Source organism: Ceratotherium simum, chromosome 27 (assembly GCF_057802395.1).
Source record: "Ceratotherium simum simum isolate JZ-2026a chromosome 27, ASM5780239v1, whole genome shotgun sequence".
Lineage (NCBI taxonomy): Eukaryota > Metazoa > Chordata > Mammalia > Perissodactyla > Rhinocerotidae > Ceratotherium > Ceratotherium simum.
Genome location: NC_141926.1, coordinates 16,707,393 through 16,720,448, shown reverse-complemented (window position 1 = coordinate 16,720,448; position 13,056 = coordinate 16,707,393). Strand labels below are relative to the sequence as shown.

General features: G+C 38.4%; 1 long non-coding RNA gene across 2 annotated transcripts in view; it reads right to left on the bottom strand.

Annotated features, from left to right (window-relative positions):
* Positions 1-10,690, bottom strand: part of LOC147913430 (uncharacterized) — a 96,424-nt gene extending 85,734 nt beyond the window's left edge. For both annotated transcript variants that reach the window (XR_015548667.1, XR_015548668.1), the window contains exons 1-2: positions 10,608-10,690; positions 7,251-7,345 (exon numbers count right to left, since the gene is read on the bottom strand). This is a non-coding gene — a long non-coding RNA (uncharacterized LOC147913430). The remainder of the gene's footprint in view (positions 1-7,250; positions 7,346-10,607) is intronic.
* Positions 10,691-13,056: the final 2,366 nt, after the last annotated feature.

Genomic DNA, 13,056 nt, shown 5'->3' with positions numbered 1-13,056 from the left:
CTTTTATTTCTCCCTCCTTTATCTCTTTTATCTATTATTCCTTCCCCTTACCAATTTCCATTTTCCCAACTTTTCTCCCATTATTCTTGTCTGTGCAATAAACTTGCCAGGAGTATCCAGCAACACCAAACAATTCTTGAAAAGTGATCCTTGGGGCTTCAGAGGCTGACGGTCCTTAAGCCAGAAATTGGACACCAGAAACAGAAGCTGAGGGAAATAGAAGTTTCCCTCCTACTTTCTTTCTTTCTTGTGAAAAGTGCTGCTCGCTCCTGTTTATCTAGGTGTAAATTAAAATAAAAACAAAAAACCTGCCGAACAAAATTAATGGGCTATTTGTAAGTGTGAATTTGGGGAGAGGATATTCTGATAAAATAGAGTTTGAAGGGGTCATTTATTTTGGCTCATGCCTTCTAACAGGCAAGTTATAATTGTAATGTATCTAGAGCAACCACCTCATTTTATAAATGAGAAAGCTAAGGCCCAGAGAAATGAGGTTAAACTCAACGTGAAATAAACAAGATAATGGAACTACAAATGGCTGGGAGAGAAGGGGAGAATCACCTTAGAAAGGGTAGTGGGTTGTATTCCTTTCCTGCAGCTGCTATAACAACAAATTGCCAAAAACTTGGTGGCATTAAAAACAGAAATTTATTCTCCCACAGTTCTAGAAGCCAGAAGTCCGAAATCAAGGTGTCGGCAGGGCCACGCTCCCTCTGAGGGCTCTAGGGGAGAGTCCAGTCCTTGCCTCTTGCAGCTTCTAGTGGCTCCAGCTCTTCTTTGTCTCGTGGTTGCGTCACTCCAGTCTCTGCAGCTGTGGCCACTTTACCTTGTCCTCTGTGTGCCTGTATGTAATCTTCTGCTGCCTCACTCTTACAAGGACACTTGTCATTGGACTTAAGGCCCCCACAGCTAGCCTGCTGAAACCAAGGAGGCAGCCCAACCCTCTGAAACCAAGGAGGAAGCAGCCTTGCCCTCCGAGCCTGTGGTGGGAGTGGCAGCCCTGATGATCTCTGCATCACCTTCAGGGTTAAACTTTCCTTTTCTTGAAGAATAAACGATGTTTGCAGCTGAACAACACTGTTGTCCAGTCCCGTAGAATCCCAGAAGTCAGACAGCCTTCCTTCATTCCGTCCCACTTCCTCTGTCCCCTGTGGTTCAAACTGCCAGTGTCTCTGCTGGTATAATCCCATCTCTATTCCTGACTTCTGCTGAGATGGTTGATTAAATCCATGAGGTACCCATGATCTCTTTATTAAATGGTTGTTCAGCCACACTCTTACAGTCCTTTTCAGAATGTAGTTTCTCATTTTTCACAATATCAATAGGTCAAGAATTTTCCAAATCTTCAAGTTTTGGTTCCTTTTTGCTTAATAATTCCTTCTCTTTATCTCACTCCTCTAGAATTTTACTGTAAGCAGTAAGGAGAAACCAAGCTGCCCCTTCAACACTTTGCTTAGAAATCTCCTCAGCTAAACATCCAATTCATTCATCACCCAAATTCAATTCTACCTTCCGCAAAACACTGGAACGCAATTCAGCCAAGTTCTTTGCCACTTTGTAACAAGGATCACCTTGCCTTCAGTTTCTAATAACCTGTTCCTCATTGTCTTCCGAGACCTCACCAAAATTGCCTTTAACATCCATATTCTATCAACACTTCCTTTAAAGCAATCTAGACTTTTTCTAGCATGCACCCCAAAACTCTTCCAGCCTCTAACTATTACCCAGTTCCAAAGCCACTTCTGCGTGTTTAGGTATTTGTTAGAGCAGCACCCCACTTCTTGGTACCAAAATTTGTATTAATGAGCTTTGGCTGCCATAATAAAATACCGTAGACTCCATAGACTGGGTGGCCTAAATAACAGAAATTTATTTTCTCACAGTTCTGGAGACTGTGAAGCCCAAGATCAAGGTTCCTGGTCATAGCTCTCTCCCTAGCTTATAGATAGCGACCTTCCTGCTATGTCCTTACATGGTCTTTTCTCTGGGTGAGTGCCGAAAGAAACAACAATCTCTCTAATGTCTCTTCTTATAAGCATACTAATCTTTTCAGATCAGGGCTCCACCGTTATGACCTCATTTCACCTTAATTACTTCCTTAGAAGACTCATCTCCAAATACAGTCACAATAGGGGTTAGGATTTCAGCGTATGTATTTGGGGGGGAGGGGACAGAAACATTCAATCCATAACATATACCTTAACTAAAAAAACACAAAAAAATTAAAAATAAAATGATAGACAAAGCTAAAACATGCTGAACATCAGTCAAATGAAACCTAGTATACGTATACTAATATCACACAAAATAGACTTTCAGGTAAGAAGCTTTACTAAAGATGAAAAGGAGCATTTCACAACAATAAAGATTCAATTCACCAGGAATACATGATTATTCAACATTTGGTCATCTATTACTATAGGTTCAAAATCTATAACGCAAAAACTGAAAAATCTAAAAGAAAAAATAGAACATCCACAATCATAGTAGGAGATTTTAACATATCTCTTTCTGTAACTGATAGAATAAGCAGACAAAAACAAATCAGTGAAGGAGTAGAAGACTTAAACAACCTGAAAGTCATCTTTAAAAGGCTAGGACCAAAACAAAAAAAAATATAATATATGCCCTAGAATTAGTCCAGAAAATATTGGCATAAGAAGTGGTGGGGAAAGAGAGCAAAATGACAAGAGAGGCTTGTCTGGTTCAGGGGAAATATGGACATTGAAAAGTTGCAGCAATCAATAGAAGAAAATAAATACGACAATGGGCTTAAGCGAAGAACAGCCACCATAAGAATAAAAATAGAATATAAAGCTTTTAAACCCGGAGAAGAAAACTCAATCTATCCAACGAAAAGTGGGAAATTGAAATGAGAGTCAAAAACCTCCCCTCTTAAAAAAACACACCCAGATGGCGAGTTCTGCTAAACTCGAAAGAAAAATGCATTTCCCAGCTCCTTCACTGAGACTGTGTGAGGTTTGGAGCAGATTATTTCACCTCTCTGAGCTTTGGTTTCTTCTTCTGTAAAAGGAAGTTGTTACTGCACATCAAGTGCTTAGCACTGTGCCCGGGTAGAAGGCATTCAGTAAACATTAACTATCACTTTTACTATTCTTACTACTTTTACTACTATTTTTACTGATGTTTATACTACTATTATTCGTGTTTCTTTACAGTCCTCTGAGTCCCTGAGATAAAGTCCTATCAACATTTTTGAGTTTGATTTATGCCAATAGCTATAATTAGATCTTACAGGAATGGGGAGTGTTTTTCAGCAAGATGAGATCCAGAGAAAGAAAAGTTTGTGTTAACTCCAAAGTAAGCCAGGAGTAATATTATATGGTGGCACTGCTGTGGGGCACAATGCAGCAGAGTCAGTTACAAAGACTGACTGATTTGGGTGTGAAAGTCCGATTCTTGCCTGGTCAGAGTAAGTCAGAAAGAACAACAGGCTGGGAAGAGCTCATTCTCGTCCGTGGTTTATGGCAGAGAGTCAAGAAGCACATTGCTAACGAGCCCCTACATCTCCACCTCTGTTTAAGAGACGACGAATCTCAATTTGAAGTTGGCTTTGCATATATAGCCCAAGAAATGTTCACTTATCAATTCATCAACTTTGGTCATTTTGTCAATTTAGCAATTTCAATCATTTTATCAACTTATCAGTTAGGTCATACATAGTTTGCCACTCTTCTTCGGATACCAAGCATTTCCAAAATTGACTTGTTTATCAACATCAGATCCTCAGGAGACCCTACTTAATGGAGTAAAATTCAAACCAGGAGTTTGTGTTATTTATTATGGACGAACAAAAGAAAATTTGCTCTTATTATCAATCTCTACAAAGATATGGTGACCTGCTCTACCTTTCATGAAGATTGACTTGAAAATTTAGTAGAATATGGGCCGGCCCGTGGCTTAGCGGTTAAGTGCGCGTGCTTTGCTGCTGGCGGCCCGGGTTCAGATCCCAGGCGGGCACCGACGCACTGCTTCTCCGGCTATGCTGAGGCAGCGTCCCGCATACAGCAACTAGAAGGATGTGCAGCTGTGACGTATAACTATCTACTGGGGCTTTGGGGGAAAAAAATAAATAAAATTTGAAAAAAAAAAAAAAGAAAATTTAGTAGAATATTTATTGGGAATAAAAAAGATGAACACCTGAAGTGGCTGGAAAATGCATAGAGGATAAATGCCTGAGCTCATAGCAAAATGTTTGGCAAGAAAAAGAATGTTAATGTTAGTGTGAAATACACAGCGAATTCAGTTATTAATTTTCCCATCACAGTTTCACTTCAAAAAAAAACAGTGCAGACTCGTCAGTGTTTCCTAATGGAAAAAAAGCATACCTTAGGAACTAGTTCAGGGAGATATTTTAGTTCCTTTGCTTTGTTTTTCAATTAATCATTTGACTATTTTGTGCACTTCTTTTCCTTGGGGAAATATTCAGAATCTGATCTGATTTTTTTTAAAACCTATTTCATTGTGTGCAAAATACTTTTGGTACTTGCACATTTGCAAAATGTTCTTAACCTCAGGAAAAAATCAATAAGCTAGAGAAAATTAACACAAGTCCAACACATGAAGGACATTTCTTGAAATCCCTCAAGTGTAGGAAGAATGCAGGTAGAAAAGAACAGCAGTTTGGCTTGGGCCGGAACCTAGAGAAAACTCGGAAGATGCCAAAAATGATTTCATATGAATAGTGGTGGTTTGTTTTTGTTTTTTTCCTTTAGGATTTCTTAGAATGAGAAAAGTTGGAGAAAAGCACGAAAGAGGCAAGCTTATCAGAATTCAAATTTGGCAAGGATATTTTGGTGTAGTTAGCTTTCCCCAACCCCTCAAGCTCACCATCCTAGTGACAATTCAACTCCTTTTGATCAATAGGAAGGCATCACGCTAGTGCTGAGGAAATATCTGAATGAGACTGGATTCTCACCCACATGAACTGTTTAAGATGTTGAAACCGGGTGAAAGATGAAAAATAATATTATAATGTTTTATGAGATTATAACATAATCATATTATAAAGAGGATTTTCAAGGTCATTTTTCTCCCAGAAGTCAACGGGAGATGAACTCTACTTCTCGCCTGTTAAATCCTTCCTATCCCTCGGGGTGGTTGTGGTCTCACATCTGTTTCAGACTCCGCAAAACTTTCCAGCTCGCTTGCTGTTTATGCCACAAATGTGATTCCATTATAAACACCCCTCAGTTTTAATTTTAAAAACATGGAAGGAGTGTCTTTTGCCCCAAGGAAGAAGGTAGCATAACATGCAGGAGCAACATAGTGGCTAAGAGCACGGACTTCAGAGTCAGATTACTTTGGTATAAATCCCTAGATCACTCCTGGGCAACTTTGGGATAGCTATTTAATCTCTCTAAGCCTCAGTCTCCCAATCTTCAAAATGGGTATGTTAATAGTTCCTACCTCATAGCGTTGTGAGGATGGAATGAGGCAGCAGCTGTACTTAGAAAACTAGCAGACATAAACGTTAGCTATGATTAATGTTTGATATAGATATATTCATTCATGCATTAGACAAATATTTCCTGAGTGCCTATTCTGTGCCAGATACTGTTCTAGGCACTGAACCCCAAGAGTGAATAAACAGACAAGGTCCCAGACCTCATGGAGCATTCACTCTCATCTCAACAAGAAAATGGACTCCATTAGGAAAGAGAGCATCAAATACCATTTTGTATCTCCCATGGTGCTTTGCACAAAATAGACAACATGTGTTTGTGAGGGAATTATAATAAGTGGAAGAAGGAAGACAGGTTTTGAAAATCTTTCACTCCTGGGCAAAGAAAATAATTATGCAGACAAGCCAATTGCATTCTACTGAGAAGATCTGGAATCTAGTACTCAAACATTTCTTAAAAGTCAACTCCTTGGTAATTGAAAATATAATGAATTACACAAACTTTCCACTGCCCCATGCCTTGTTTTGGCCACGAGGCAGAGGAATGTATGGCATGGAGCACACTTCTGGATTGTGATGTTCAGCCAGGTGAGCCCAGACCATCTTGGGTTTCATGGTCGTTCAGTCTGGAGCATCTGACTACCAATTAGAAGGCTTGGCTTTGTGCTGGGGCTTAGAGCCACAGGAGGTAAGCCGGTGGCCAGAGTGACTGCAGGAGGCCAGGCAGGCCCAGGGATGCCTCACTAAGGAGTTTCACTCCTTTAAGCCTTGAGTTGCTATTAAAACACGTGTTCCTCTAGGACAGTTTGCAATTCAGGCTATTTAACTTTTATTCACTCTTCACAGTAAATAAGAATCAGATATTTTCTTTTTTTAAAAAAATAACTTCAGGAATTTTTAGTCTGATTATAAACATATGCTTTGTTCATTGAAAGAAACCGAAGCTATAACTTTACGTGCATTCACACAATCTTTCTAAAGAGCAAGTTTTGAGAATAGTGGAGAGACTTAGAAGGAGCTTGCAACACCATTAGCCTAGGAAGTCAGGAGACCTGGGTTCTAGTTTTAACCGCAATTAAGTAGTTGGCTGAATTTAAAAAAGTGAAATAACATATCTGGACCCCAGTTTCCAATCTATAAAATGATAGTGCTAAGGTGCTCCTTCTAACTCTCATTTTTTTTAAGTATTTATTAAATAATCACCCACTGTATGCCTGTCTCTTTCAGATAGTATTTAAAACAACCTTGTATGATACTTACATTTTTTCTTTTTGCTGAAGAAGATTGACCCTGAGCTAACATCTGTTGCCAATCTACCTCTTTTTGCTTAAGGAAGATGGTCCCTGAGCTAACATCTATGCCAATCTTCCTCCATTTTGTATGTGGGGCACTGCCACAGCATGGTCGCTGACAAGTGGTGTAGGTCCATGCCCGGGAACTGAACTCAGGCCTCCAAAGTGGAGCACACTGAACTTAACCACTAGGCCACGGGGCCGGCCCCAGTAGTTACATTTTATAATGAGGAAATTAAAGGTCAGAGAAGCTCATTTATTTACCCAAAGCTATAGGATATGGGGCAAAGGTGTGATTTAAAGGTATCTCCTGACTCTAAGCCATATCCTCTTCCTACCAAACTATAGCTGCCTTTAATTTACTAGAGTGTAAAATGTCTCTGAGTTGGAGAAGAAAGAATGACCCTGACAACAAAATCTCATTGTCTTCTTGACCCTTTTGCCTAAGATTGATTCTGCTCTGTCACTTACCTGTAGGAAAATCTCTATGTTTTACATTTATAAGGTGAATAGTTTAAAAAGTTGAGTCTTACCTAGAAAAGGTATCTGAGTTTCCTGGAATGGACATTCAGAAGATGTGCTCTCAGATAAAGAAGTCTTTGTCTTCTTTCCACCTGTGTCCCATTGACTGTGGAGAAATGTCAGAAAATAAGATGGTATGTAGGTCAAGCCCAAACGTAACAAACTCCCAAGGACTATCAGACACATCAATCGTTGTGCTAGTCATACCCACAACTCTAGCAAAAGTAAGCCATCCATTCATTCTCCCTGCTGAAGGGATATCTCCCTTAGTGACCACCCATGTTTGGGCTAGGGGCAAAGACCCACCCCATGGCCAGCCAATCCATAGACTGTTCCTTGGGCTAAGATGTGGCATGGCCAATAAATGCTTACCCAAACAGACTAGAACACCTCTAGGAACCTGAATAGTGAAATACAGAAAAAGCAGGTTGTTTGGCAGCCATAGAGAAGACACTGGATGCATTGTGTCTTCATATTAAAGTTGGTCCCCTGGAGTGAAATTAATAGACTCCCACTTCTGAGGGTCCCAGACTTGTCTTGGATTCCAAACCATTTCCCAGTTCCTATTCCATTTTCTATGGAGACTGTTCTGCCATGAACCTTGCTCTTGGGTTTCCGAGAGACTATCTTCCTCAAGAATAAATGTATACTGCTACAGTAAAATTTTTTTAATTATTGAAATAGGTGACTCTCTAGTCTTTACAACCAAAAGAGCTGAATAAACCTTTGCACAATTATTTTGTTCTATTATATGTACTAAATTACATTTATTAGAATGTAATTCTATTTAGTAAATAAATTCTATTTAGTAGAAGTAAACTATTTTGTTATACTATATACCACTAAATTCTACTATGTCAAATAGGAATGAAATTAGTAAGGATTTAGCATCTGATATGCTGATTCCAAGGCCTGATTTATAATTTCTGCATTATATTGCCTGTCATTCTTTTGCCTGCTCTGAATGGCCCAATTATAATCATTGAGAATATTAAGAATTCAGTAGGACCTACCAAGAAGAGACACCTGGTCCTATGACTTAAGTATCAGCCCAAAGATTACTTTCTTCTAAAACCAATTCCATATCCTCTGGGAGCAAATTTTAAGCTTTTGGTTTTAATCCACCCATAATCTCTATGCCATTAAGAAGCTGGATTTTAAAAAATGTGATGAAACTATATGTAGAAATATGCATATTGATTATTTATGAAAATAATGAATGTTCTCACAGTAGGTCAAGCAAGCTTCTCTTTAGAGAAATTCTTTGGCCTATAAAGTTGAGCCAAAAGGTTTCCAACCTCTGACTTATTTGAGGCACTCAGCCCTGTGGATTTCATTTCCATCAACATTAATGAGTTCTGCATGCCTTAGAAAAGAACAAAGCACTTGGTTCTTTCCCTGCATTCTGACTCAATTCCCTGACTGCATCTAGCTCATCTGATGCTCCTAGGAATCCTTCCTCACACAGTTTAATTTAATGTTAACATTTCCTTCGTTGATTCATTAACTGCCCTCCAGTTAACCAATGAACCCCAAAAGAGGTCTCCAGTTGCTCTGCAAGAGTGATGAGCAATTCTCACCCAGCACTTCAGCCAACAAAAATGTTGGGTCATTTTATAAGTAACAGAAGTCCCAGAAGGCCACACGGTTCCATGGCATAATATATGCAGAAAAATAATAAAAAGTTTTATGGCCCTGGAAAAGCCAACCAGTCTCAGTAACGCCCCAAGGCAGGTAAAGCAGGTGTGTCCTCACTCAGCCTCATGCCTGGACAACTTTAATCAAGAGCACTTAGGCTGGAGGTGCATGGTCTACAAATATAAAAACAATCCTGGATTTGGGGTAACCACTTACACTAGGTTCTGTCTAAGTGCATTTGTGTCTATTGGTATCCTATCTAAGAAATCAAGGGAATTATTTATTTGAAGAACGAAAGCCAAGTTATTTTAATGAATGGGATATTTTTATGCCCTTGGCAAGCCAAGAAATTTACATTCCATTTTCCATTGGGAAAGAAACAGGACATTTGCCAATAGAAGTGCAGTTGGATATTAGCCTCTGATAGCTGACTTCCATCCAGTCCAAGTGTTCCTTGAAAAGCTCTCCCTATTCCCTGATAACTTCCCTGTCCATATACTACATGAAAAATGTACACAGGGATATTATCAGAAAGTGGAGAAGCCTTTTCAAAAGTCACCATTTCATTATGGACCACTTTAGATGGTCAATACTTTCACCAAGCAGGAGATGCTGGGTTTGGCAGCCCCTAGAAATAGAGTGAAGAACCAGAGGTGGAGGAGGATGATCCAAGCAATTTAAGAAATCTTCCTGCCAAGAATCACTTAGGACATTTACTCACTTATTGAAATTTTAATGTTTGTGTAAACTTCCTTAATATATAGATTTGCTCAGGCTGAGGTCGAACCACAAACCTCCTGTCCTAGGTGATATTTGGCATTCCCAAAATAGCATGGAGTGCCCAGAAGGCAAAGTCTGTCTTCTTTCTTTTTTTTTTTTTTTTTTGCTGAGGAAGATTCGACCTGAGCTAACATCCACTGCCAATCTTTCCCTTTTTGTATGTGAGCCACCGCCACAGCATAGCCACTGACAGACAAGTGGTGTAGGTCCATGCCTGGGAACCGAACACAAGCCACCGAAGTGGAGTGTACTGAACTTAACCACTAGGCCACTGGGGCTGGCCCAAAAGTCTATCTTTTATCAAACATTCATCACTTTGCTTTAGCATTTATATAACTATATGGGTATATTCGAAATACATATGTGTGATACATATGTATATATACATAATATATATATTACATAATATATAATATATATGTATTGATATATACATTGTATATGTATATATATTCCTAATACACACACATATTCTATATATACAAACATATATTATATATATATTCCTAATACATACATATATAGTTTTTTCCTCACTGAACTCTAAGGTAATCACCACTCAAAATATAATTTCTTACAGATTCTGTTTAGTTTCCTAAGATTTCTTGATCCTACAAACATTGATCTGGTCCAGGAAATTACACTGGCTAGATGCCTTCATGAAACTTTGACTGGATTACAAAATAAATTCTATTTCTTCAGGAAAAGAAAGATGTGAGGTCTTTGTGAGAAGACAAAAAGATCTAAGTGATTCAAAACTATCCTTACTGCCTGAAGGTAAAAAGGCATATGTATCCCAAATGTTGATGTTGTCATACTAGTTCTATCCATATTCCTAAACTGTATAAAAATTCACCTATGGTCCAGGCAGCTATAAGCTAATCATTCATTTGATAGCATGCTCTGTTCTCACCCAGACGCATTTGTGTTAGTGAATCAAGAAGTCTTACATTTTTCCTGATGGCTTCAGTTGAATGATTTCATCCAGGCAAGCTGCCCCTTCTTTTTAGTTCTAATCCTTCTCTGTGAGTATTCCTACACCAGGGGAAAAATACGTTTTTGATTTTACAAAGAAACATTACCTAAAATTGAGGTTTTCCTAGTAACAGTGCCTTCATATTTATAGACCACCTTTCCTTTCTTGGAAAAAAAAGCAACAAAACATGTGCAAACATCACTTTCATCCACCACAGAAAACTCTACCTTTCCCCTTGAAAAAAAACGCCACCTTTGAGCTGTCAACAGTTTTTCCCACAATCCCTTACACTTTCCCTCCAGATCTTTTTTCAAAGTCTAACTTAATTCATCACAATTTAACTTGAGATTGTGGCAATCAGATTCTAGGAGGATGTGACTATAACAAATGAAGATATTAATTTTAAAATGCATAAATAGATATACAAATAAACCCATTAAGTCTCTCAACTGTGTTGGTATACTCATTACTGAATAACATATCCATTGACGTGATAAATAATCTATATTGTGTTAGTTACATCATTACATAGAATTCATCTGTTTAGAGCAGCACTGTCCAATAGAAACATAGTATGATGCACAAATGTAATTTAAATTTTCCCATTTTACGTTCAAAAAGGAAAAAAAATTGAAATTTAATTTAATAATATGTTTTATTTAACCTAATATATCTAAAATAGTATTTCAACATGTGATCAATATTAAAAAATTATTCATGAGATAGTTTACATTCTTCTTTATAAAATTCATGGTGTATTTTACACCTGCAGCACATCTCATTTCACACTGGTGCATTTCCAGTGCCCAGTAGCCCCAGGTGGGGTGGACATTGTAGACCTAAAGGCTGATGGGTGTTAAGGGACTGGACAAGCACTGTATGCTCACGACCAGCTCTCCCATCTTTTGATGTGCCAGTATATGTCAGAAGTTTCATTTAGCCAGACTTTTACATTCATCATGCTTGTTTCTTTAAAGATTTGAAAACTAGTGTCCCAAGTTTAAATTGCTTTTAATTAGTATTTGTTGTAACATGTTAAGAAAATAAAATCAGCGGTGATTGATGTATTATTTTCCTATTACTGCTGTAACAAACTACTACAAACTTAGAGGCTTAAAACAACACAATTTGGGCCGGCCCCGTGGCTTAGCGGTTAAGTGTGTGCGCTCCGCTGCTGGCAGTCCGGGTTCGGATCCCGGGCGCGCACACACACGCACCGCTTCTCTGGCCATGCTGAGGCTGCGTCCCACATGCAGCAACTAGAAGGTTGTGCAGCTATGACATACAACTATGTACTGGGGCTTTGGGGGGAAAAAATAAATAAATAAAATCAAAAAAAAAACCACACAATTTATTATCTTACAATTCAGGAGATCAGAAGTCTAAAATGCATTGGCAGAGCTGCATTCCCTCTGGAGGCTCCAGGGGAGAACCATCTCCTCACCTTTTCCTGCTTCTAGAGGCCATTCCTTGACTCCTCCCCTCCCTCTATCTTCAAAAGCAGCAGCATAGCATCTTCAAATCGCTCTCTCTCTCTCTCTCTGTCTCTCTCTCTCTCTGACCTTGCTTCCATCATCACATCTCCTACACTTACTCTAACTCTGCTCCCTGCCTCTTAGAAGGAACCGTATGATTACATGGAGCCCATCTGGCTAATCCAGGCTACTCTCACTCCGTGAAGATCATTAATTTAATCACATATGCAAAGTCCCTTTTGCCAGGTAAGGTAACATAGTCACAGATTCTGGGGATTAGGATGTGGATATCTTTGGGGCACCATTATTCTGTCTACCACAATTGAATATGACTAGCTCAGGTTTATAGGTAAAATTCCGTCACAACACATTTAGTTACGACATAGATCTACATGTGATAAAAACTGGCTATGTCCTAGACGAAGTCTTACTTGTTTCAAGCAATATTTCATAACAATAAAAATGTAGTACAATAAATATTAGACATATGCTTGGCCTTTGTTTTTAATAAGTAGGATTTGAAATTTCCAGAATTAATTTAAGCTGGAAGTTTGTACCTTTTTACCACCTTCACCCAATTCAAAAGGTACAAAAACGTCAAAACATATAAACTTCCACATTATAAGATAAATAAGTCCCAAGGATGTAATGTACAGCATGATGACTATAGTTAACAATACCATATTATATATTTGAAACTTGCTAAGAGTAGATGTTAAAAGTTCTCAACACAAGGAAAAGAAAATTATGACTAGGTGAGGTGATGGATGTTAACTAAACTTATTATGGTCATCATTTCACTATATATACATATATCAAGTCATTATGTTGTATACTATAAACATATACAATGTTATATGTCAATATATCTCAATAAAACTGGGGAAAGAAGAAGGAATTTAAATATATGCTCTGATGACTTAGGGAAAGTCAAGATAATAGGTACAT